The sequence below is a fragment of the Dipodomys merriami genome, unplaced genomic scaffold, assembly GCF_024711535.1.
Source record: "Dipodomys merriami isolate MVZ:Mamm:240054 unplaced genomic scaffold, mDipMer1.0.p SCAF_989, whole genome shotgun sequence".
In the NCBI taxonomy this organism is placed as follows: Eukaryota; Metazoa; Chordata; class Mammalia; order Rodentia; family Heteromyidae; genus Dipodomys; species Dipodomys merriami.
Window position 1 is genome coordinate 78,778 of NW_027206611.1, and position 8,330 is coordinate 87,107.

General features: G+C 39.7%; 1 non-coding gene across 1 annotated transcript; it reads right to left on the reverse strand.

Moving 5' to 3' along the window:
- Positions 1 to 7,908: 7,908 nt before the first annotated feature.
- Positions 7,909 to 8,015, reverse strand: LOC138822103 (U6 spliceosomal RNA). Its single transcript, XR_011370348.1, has one exon. It is a non-coding gene; the product is annotated as a U6 spliceosomal RNA (small nuclear RNA).
- Positions 8,016 to 8,330: the final 315 nt, after the last annotated feature.

The following is an 8,330-nucleotide window of genomic DNA, read 5'->3' on the forward strand; positions in this document are numbered from 1 at the left end:
GTGAAATGTTCAGTAAATGTCTGTTAAGTCTAGTTGATCTATGCAGCTGTTTAGATCTGCGGTTTCTCTGTTGAGTTTTTGCCGAGTTGATCTGTCTAGTGGGGACAGTGGTGTGTTAAAATCCCCAACAATTAATGTCTTTGGATCTATATGGGATTTGAGGGAAAGTAGTGTTTCTTTGATAAATTTGGGTGCTCCATTGTTTGGCGAATAGATGTTTAGAATTGTAATATCCTCCTGAAGGAGAGATCCTTTAATTAGTATGTAGTGACCTTCTTTATCTCTTCTCACGATTTTTAATTTGAAGTCTATTTTATCTGATATTGGGATTGCAACTCCCGCCTGTTTATGAGGGCCGTTAGCTTGGTAGATTTTGTTCCAGCCTTTAACATTGAAAATGTGTTAGTTTAACAGTTGTTTAACCAATTTTGCCAACACCATTTACAGAAAAGGCTATCTTTTTTCCACTCTATTTTTTTAGCTCCCTTTTCAAAGATTAGGTGGCTATTGGTCAGTGGATTCATTTCTGAGTCTTCAGTCCTTTTCCATTGGTCCTCAGGTTTGTTGTTGTGCCATTATCAAGCTGTTCTTATGACTGTGGCTTTTTAGTCGAGTTTGACATCTGGAACTGATATTGCTTCAGCACTGTTCTTTCTGCTAAGGATTGACAAACCTACAGCCAGCATTATAGTTAATGGCAAAAAGTTAAAATCATTTCTTATAAATTCAGGAATGAGGGGCTGGGAATGTGGCTCAGTGGTAGAACGCTTGCCTTGCATGCATGAGGCTCTGGGTTCCATGTCTCAGCACCACATAAGCAATAAGAATAAAAGCCAGAAGTGGTGCTGTGGCTAGAGCGCTAGCCTTGAGCTGAAGAGCGGCGGGACAGTGTCCAGGCCCAGAGTTCATGCCCCACGACTGGGGCATGAAATAAATAATTAAAATAAATTCAGGAATGAGATAAGGATGTCTGCGCTGTCCACTCCTCTTCAAATTAGTATTAGAATGCTAGCTGGGGCAATAAGACAAGATACAAACTTAAAGGGGATCCAAATAGGGAAAGATGAAGTAAAACTATTCCTCTTTGCAGATGACATGATCTTGTATTTAAAGAACCTCATGGACTCCACTCCCAAGTTACTTGAGATGATCAGAAACTTTGGCAAACTAGCAGAATATAAAATTAACCCTCGGAAATCAATGGCTTTCCTGTATTCCAATAACGATAAGAGTGAGGCTGAAAATAGGAAAGCAATACCTTTTTAATATTCGCAAAAAAATACAATAGCAAGGAGTTAACTTAAGAGGTGAAGGACCTCTATGATGGAAACTTTAAAAACCTGAAAAAGAAAATGAAAGCAGAACTAAGGAAGTCGGAAACCTCCCACGCTCCTAGATTGGGAAGATTAACATCATGAAAATGGCAATACTGAAAAAGGCTATTTCCAAATTCAATGTGATACATATCAATATCCCAATCTCACTTTCAATGAAATAGAAGAAGCAATCCAAAAATTCATATGGAAGAATAAAAGACCCCGAATAGCAGAGAGGATTTTTGTGATTCTCATTTTGTATTACCACTTTCATTCTACAAAGTAATCTATGGATTTTAACTTTCTTCCCTCCCTTTGGATAAACCTCACAAAAACCCTGCCTCTAGCTCCCAAGACACCTAACTCTTAGGTCTGGACAATTGTTCCTAGATAGTGAATTACTTAGTTGTATTTTGAACGCATAAAACATGCATATAAAACTAGCACATTTTGATCTCATGAGAAAACTGCCTTTTTCCCTCTCTCAAATTCATTTCCTGATAGGCATTTTTAGAAAGAATCTATTTTCTTTTTTAGATGAAAGGCTTGTAGGAAACTATGTTTATAATCTGGCTCTTCCTCCTGTACCTCAACACCTAAAACACAAATTTCACAAAGCATTTATAAGAAACAATACAAAAACCAAAACACTGGGAAATGCTCAGATGCAGAAAGTTTTACAAAACCCAGAATATAACTCTGCTGTCTGAGGCCGGGGCTCTCTGTGTAAATTAACAAACCCCAAAAGAGCAGCCAAGAGTACCAGACATGAGTGTCTCTGGCTGATACTCCATGGACAAGGAGCATGGAGGGGCATCCTGAGCCTGCAAGAGAGTGTCGGGAGGAAAGTTTCCCTGCCAGCCTGAGTACAAAAGTTGGCATCACCCCACCTGGGCCTGTATTTCTTGTCTTCTCCCCACAGCTGAGAACAATCGTCCCCTACTCCATGGAGGATACTGTACAAGCTGATCCCCAGAGCGGCTTCTGTTTTGTCTGCAGTCCTTCCTAGGTGGGTTCCCCCTCCCACTGTGTGTGTGTGCTCTCAGGGGCTGATCCTTAGGGCCCAGGCCCATGGGGCTTGTGGGTATTATATGTGGGTCAGTGGCACTGTGTCATTCACACAGCAGCTTCCCTAGTCCAACAGCAGGTACACCCTGATATTCTCCCACAGTCTCAGGTGAGGTGCCCAGAAGCACCCGTGTTGGGTAGGCTGCCACTAGGCTCCTACTTCATCAGAGGGGCCAGATGAAGTGGCTGCTGACTGAATTACTAATTATTTTATGGAGCAGTTATAAACAAATTGATACTTATTACTGTATGATATATAATGCTATATCCTTGAGTCTCTAGTCTACAAAATCATTGAACTTGATACTAGCAAGAATGTATTTTATTTTATGTGTTTATAAGCCCATAATGGCAAACTGAAATGAAAGTACAACAAAACTCTTCTCCAAAAAACACATTCTAAAATCACAGAATTTGAAAAAAATTGTATGTAAGTGCAAATGAAATTATACTAGGATAGTAAAATACACACAAAAATATTACATTCGTTACATTCAAAAGTAAAATAAGTAAGTACAGAAAGAATTCCTACTGGATAAAAAATATTACAATGTTTAACAGGTAGAAGTGATATAGGTTATATGTTTCCTTTTTATAAAACTTATTTATATCTTCCTGTTCTGTTTATCTTAGTGAAGGAAAATGTTAGAAAGCAGAAATTATATGTGGCATCTCTTACTTCCAGTACTACAAAGGAGAGTGGCACTTCCTAATGGGAGTCCTGGAATGACACCCACACCCAGCTCATGTAGACCCATCAGAGGTCCCTGTGGTGACCCTGAGGGGGTCTGGAAAACCGCACTGCTGTTGCAGCAGGTGCAGTATTTGTTGTGGTGGGCTGCATCCAACAAAGCTCCATCAGTGACCAGACCAAGCAACCCAGCCTCAGGTGCCAAAGCCAGGAGGTAAGGCAGGGCAGACCCCAAGTCCTGCCTTCCATGTGTGTGGCCTGCATTGCCAAGGCCAGACCCATTCCTGCTTTGGATACCAATGAGGGTAGAGGATGAGCCCATTGCTGCCAAAGGGAGCATCCCCGGAATGGCACCCAGAGCTGGGCCCATGTGGACCAGAAGGACAATGGAGGAGGCTATACAGCAAAGCCAAAGGGGCTTTGATCCCCCAGTGCTGCAGCTGGTGCACTGCAAGTCCATGCTCCTCTGGCACTGATGGGCATATGCAGGGATGGCACCTTACCCGAGATCACAGGGACCAGAAAATGGAGGTCCGTGGGGATGCTGAAGGGGCTCCAGGGTGCTCAGCTGCCACAGCTGTCACAAGCCCACTGGCAGAAGGGCCAGCACACGACTCTAATCCCCATTCTGCCCTAAAGTCTGAACCAAGGTTGGGCTGCCTGGCCCCAAGGGGGTGAATTGTCCACCAAGCCTTCCTTCTCTTGTGGACTGTGCAGTGTACAAGCATGGTGTTCTCCACCCCACACCCATGGGGGCAGGCAGTGACCCCACAACAGAGTCTCACTGGGATGGCACTTGCACCCAGGACCACCGAAGACCAGTACCAGCACACCTGGCAGAGGAGAGGGCAGCAGTGGACTCAACTCCAGCCCCATGGCTGCCAGATCCTGGGTGAAATGGAACAAGTGAGAATGGGAAGGGAGGTGGGCAGGGTGGGCAATGCTCATCTGGCAATGGTAGGGACCATGCACACACACATCCCTTCACTGCACATCCACCACAAGGGAGGGGCCCCACTTCTCAACGGGTGACCTGAAGAGGCCCCACACCCACAAGGACTACATAAATGGAAGTTCACGTGGTGATATTGAAAGGTCTCCAGGGTACAGCCTTGCTCCTGCACTGATCAACTGGCACAAAAAAAAAAAAAGGAAAAATGACCACTACACCTTTTCATCAATGATAACCTATTATACTTTCAAAACAGTTTTACTTTCCTCTTGTCCTATATTTTTGCATGGGGCCCTCTGAATTAACCAGAAATCTCCAGGATTTCTTCATGCACAGTAATACAAATAAATATAGCTTCTATTCTTTTTTGAATTAAGGGAGGTTGCATTTAGTTCTTTCCCATGTTTGATTCATGAAAAAGAAATCCTGAAGTGTATCTGTAAAACACAAAACTCAAGCTACCCAGAGAGAAATAATCACATGATTAGTGGTTCAAATGATATTTCATCTTTGCATTTCTTTAGAAAACTGCATACTTGGGGCTGGGAAGGTGGCTCAGTGGTAGAGCGCTTGCCTTGCATGCATGAGGCTCTGGGTTTGATTCCTCAGCACCACATAAGCAAAAAGAAAAAAGCCAGAAGTGGTGCTGTGGCTCAAGTGGTAGTGTGCTAGCCTTGAGCTGAAGAACTGAGGGACAGCGCCCAGGCCCAGAGTTCAGGCTCCACAACCGGACCACCCCCCAAAAAGAAAGAAAGAAAGCAAGAAAGAAAACTGCATACTACTTTCTACAATGAGAATATTAACCTGTATTTTGACCAAGAGAGTACAAAATTTCCTTTCCTCCACACTCTCACAACATTATTACCTTCTGAGTATTTCCAAGGGCAGGTTTTTCCTATGTGCAGTACCCCAGACTGGCCTTAGAATCAAATCCTCTTACTCCAACCCCCTAAATGCTTGGAATTACAAGCCTTTACCACCACACCTGACTCCTTTGATTTCGTTGATAAGAGTTATAATAGTTATGAAGTAGTATCATAGTAATTTTGAGTTGCATTTCTCTAATGACTTCTGTTCAGAAAGCATTAAGCCAGCATAGAAGTGGTATTAAACACAAATTTGTAAACCCACTGGTGATTTTCAGGGCTTTTTGGAAAGCAGGTCTATTCAGAACTTTCATCCATATTAAATCAAGTTTCTTGTTAATCTCATCTTTAATATCTCTATACAAAATGAATACTTAATTCAATATAGTAGAAAGGAAAAATTAAGCAACTCCTAACATTTTTCACTTTTCAATAAAATGATATTGCTTAAATCAATTTCTGTTTATGCTTGAGACTATACTACTTAATTTGGTTAGACCTTTTACAAAGCTTTGTATACTTTATTTATTTTATGTTGATTGCTCTTTCCAAATCCTGCATGTCTAATTTTGGTTTCTTTCAGTCTCATGTAGTTCAGATTTCAAACCGAAGAATAAATGGAAGGAAACAAACAAAAAAAAAAGAGTTCCTCTCATCTGATGATGCCTCTACAAGAATGAGGAAAGAGTTCATCCTGCTAAGGATCTATGATAGAATTTCAAAAAGAGAATTCATTCTTCTAGGTTTTCCCTATCTTTGTGATGTACCTTAAATTATATAAAACAAAATACACTGCTCAGATACTCTTACGTTTTATCAGTTTTGTACATTTTCATATGGACTTCACATCTGTCTACAACATTCCTTCTTTATAAATGTCCCTGATATTTTTACACTATCAAGACATAAGATAACCAGTTTGATTTACAGCATGAGAGTTATCCTCCTGGCTTCCTTGGAAGCAGAGCATGGTCAATAGATAACATTACTTCTGGTTGCTCACTTCATGTAATGGTTTCTGTAATACATTTTATTTAGTATTTAAAAAACTGTTGGCTAAACTCAAAAGCTCATTCATAGAAGTTTATGTTAAGTTTTTCACAAGTTTTAATTCTCTTAATTCTTAAGATAACATTTGCTATAATACTAATATTATTACCATTTAAGTGTTGGGAAAAATTGTAATTAAAGGCACTAAATGCATGGCCCAAATACACACAGTGAGGAAAAAAATGAGTCAAAGTTTCCAAAAGTCTTTCAGCAATTCAGAAAAGGTAGGTAAAATCTCACCATTCTCTTACACTCTAAATTCAATATTAATATTGCTCAAGAAGTAATAGCATAGCAATTATTGCCGATGATGATTGTTTTCTGTCACAATTTGTCTTCAACACAGACTGTGTTGGTAACATTGCGTTATCATGCACAGAATTGAGCTTATACATTGAGTTTCAAAGACAGCCAAATTTCTTCTGTACTACAGTTCCATTTTTCTTTTTAAAAAGTACCAAAACTTTTAAATATCATCACTTTCTGTCTTTTAAGAATCCAAAAGAGAAATAAATTCACATTTAATTTAATAAATTCACCTTTACTTTTAAAGCAAAGTGCTTTAAAAGTAGGAGATGATAAAAACAGGCCCCCATGAAGTAAATTTTCTTCTACTTTTAAAATTATTCTGAAAACCTTGTGCTGGTTGGTCACACCCGTAATCTTGTTTACTTGAGATATCTACTCAGGAGGCTGAGATCTGTGGATAACAGTTGGAAGCCAATCAGGGCAAAATTATTTTTGAGATTATTTTTCAAAAAAATTTAATGAACTAGCAAAGAGCCAGGAGTGCAGATGTCGCTCACCAATCTAGAGAGGAAAGGCCTAGCAAGACCTTAAAGCCCTGAGTTCAAATTCTGAGCACTCCAACACACTTGTGTACCCGTGTGCACACACACACACATTTATTCAAAATACCCTCGTGTCAGTGTTTTGCATTAATTTATTTGTTAACAAGATTATATGGATAAAATAAGGGAAATAAACTCTTCAATCTCAGAACATTTTTATACATTTTTTATTTTAAAAATACTGCACATGAGCAAGGTAATGAGTACATTTCCTAACAAGCATTGTTACCTCCTCCTTTATTTTTCCCCACCATCCCTTCTCTCCCACCTCCACAAGTACACTCCACTCCTCCTCTCTCCTTCCCCTACCTAAATTGTAAAATTCATTTTTCATCATACGTCTTGTGCATCTCATTGTTACAATGGGTCAACCCATATCCCTATTTAAGCATTTTGTTGTTTTCTTCTTCTCCCCAAATTAGAGAAACGTATATACAAGATGTAGGCGCACCAACTTCAAATCCAGTGAAAAAAGGGGTTATAGCGTGGTTGAGGAACATATAAAGGAACAAAAAAAATCACATCGTACAGTATAAGTATGTTAGAAATAATAGCAAGATAGAATCACTTGTGTACCTATCTTGGTGTTCGTTTAGCTTAACATCATCTTATCTGGTCAAATGCACATAGCTTAAGACATTTTCTGATAATCCCGGACATATATTAGCTATTGAAAATAAGAGAAACCATGGGACCTATATTTCTTTGGAGTTGGCTTACTTCACTTAAAAATTTTTTTCCAAATCTTTCCATTTCCTAACAAATTGGGCAATGTCATTCTTTCTAATGGAGGCAGAGCATGCAATTGTATATATTTACCAGGTTTTCTTGATCCATTCATCTACTGAGGGGCATCTGGGTTGGTTCCATATCTTAGCTATGGTAAATAATGCTGCAATAAACATAGTTGTGCTGGTAGTTTTAGTATGGTCTTGTTTGTGATCCTTTGGGTAAATGAACAAAAGTGGGATTGCTGGGTCATAGGGGAGCTTTATGTGGAGTCGTTTGAGCAAACTCCATACTGCTTTCCAAAGTGGTTGAAGACTTTTACACTCCCACCAAGAATGCAGTAGGGTTCCCTGGTGGCCCCATCCCCTCCAGCATTTGTTGTTGTAAAAACATGGATTGCTTCACTAATTTTCAAGTCATCCTTGAGCAGGGGCCATGCTAATCTTCTCTGTATCATTCTGATGTTAGTGTATAGGCTGCCGGATTAAGCACAGAACATTTTTTATATAGAAGGTGTAATTTATTTTCTTAGTCAATTCCACAAAAAAGTAAGTTCAAAAGAATTGTCATGAAATTTTAGAATCATGCATTTCTTACATAAGCACACATTTTTGATGTTGGCATAATTTGTGGAGGGGAAGGGGAAAATGTTTAAATAGGGATACAGGTAGACCCATTGCAACAATGAAAGGAACTTTACAACTTTGGTATCTCTACTACTGCCATACCTGCAGATTGTAACTTCATTGCTTCTTTTGAGGTAAGTATCACTATGCCTGGGTCTGCTTGGACTGTGGTCCTCCTAAC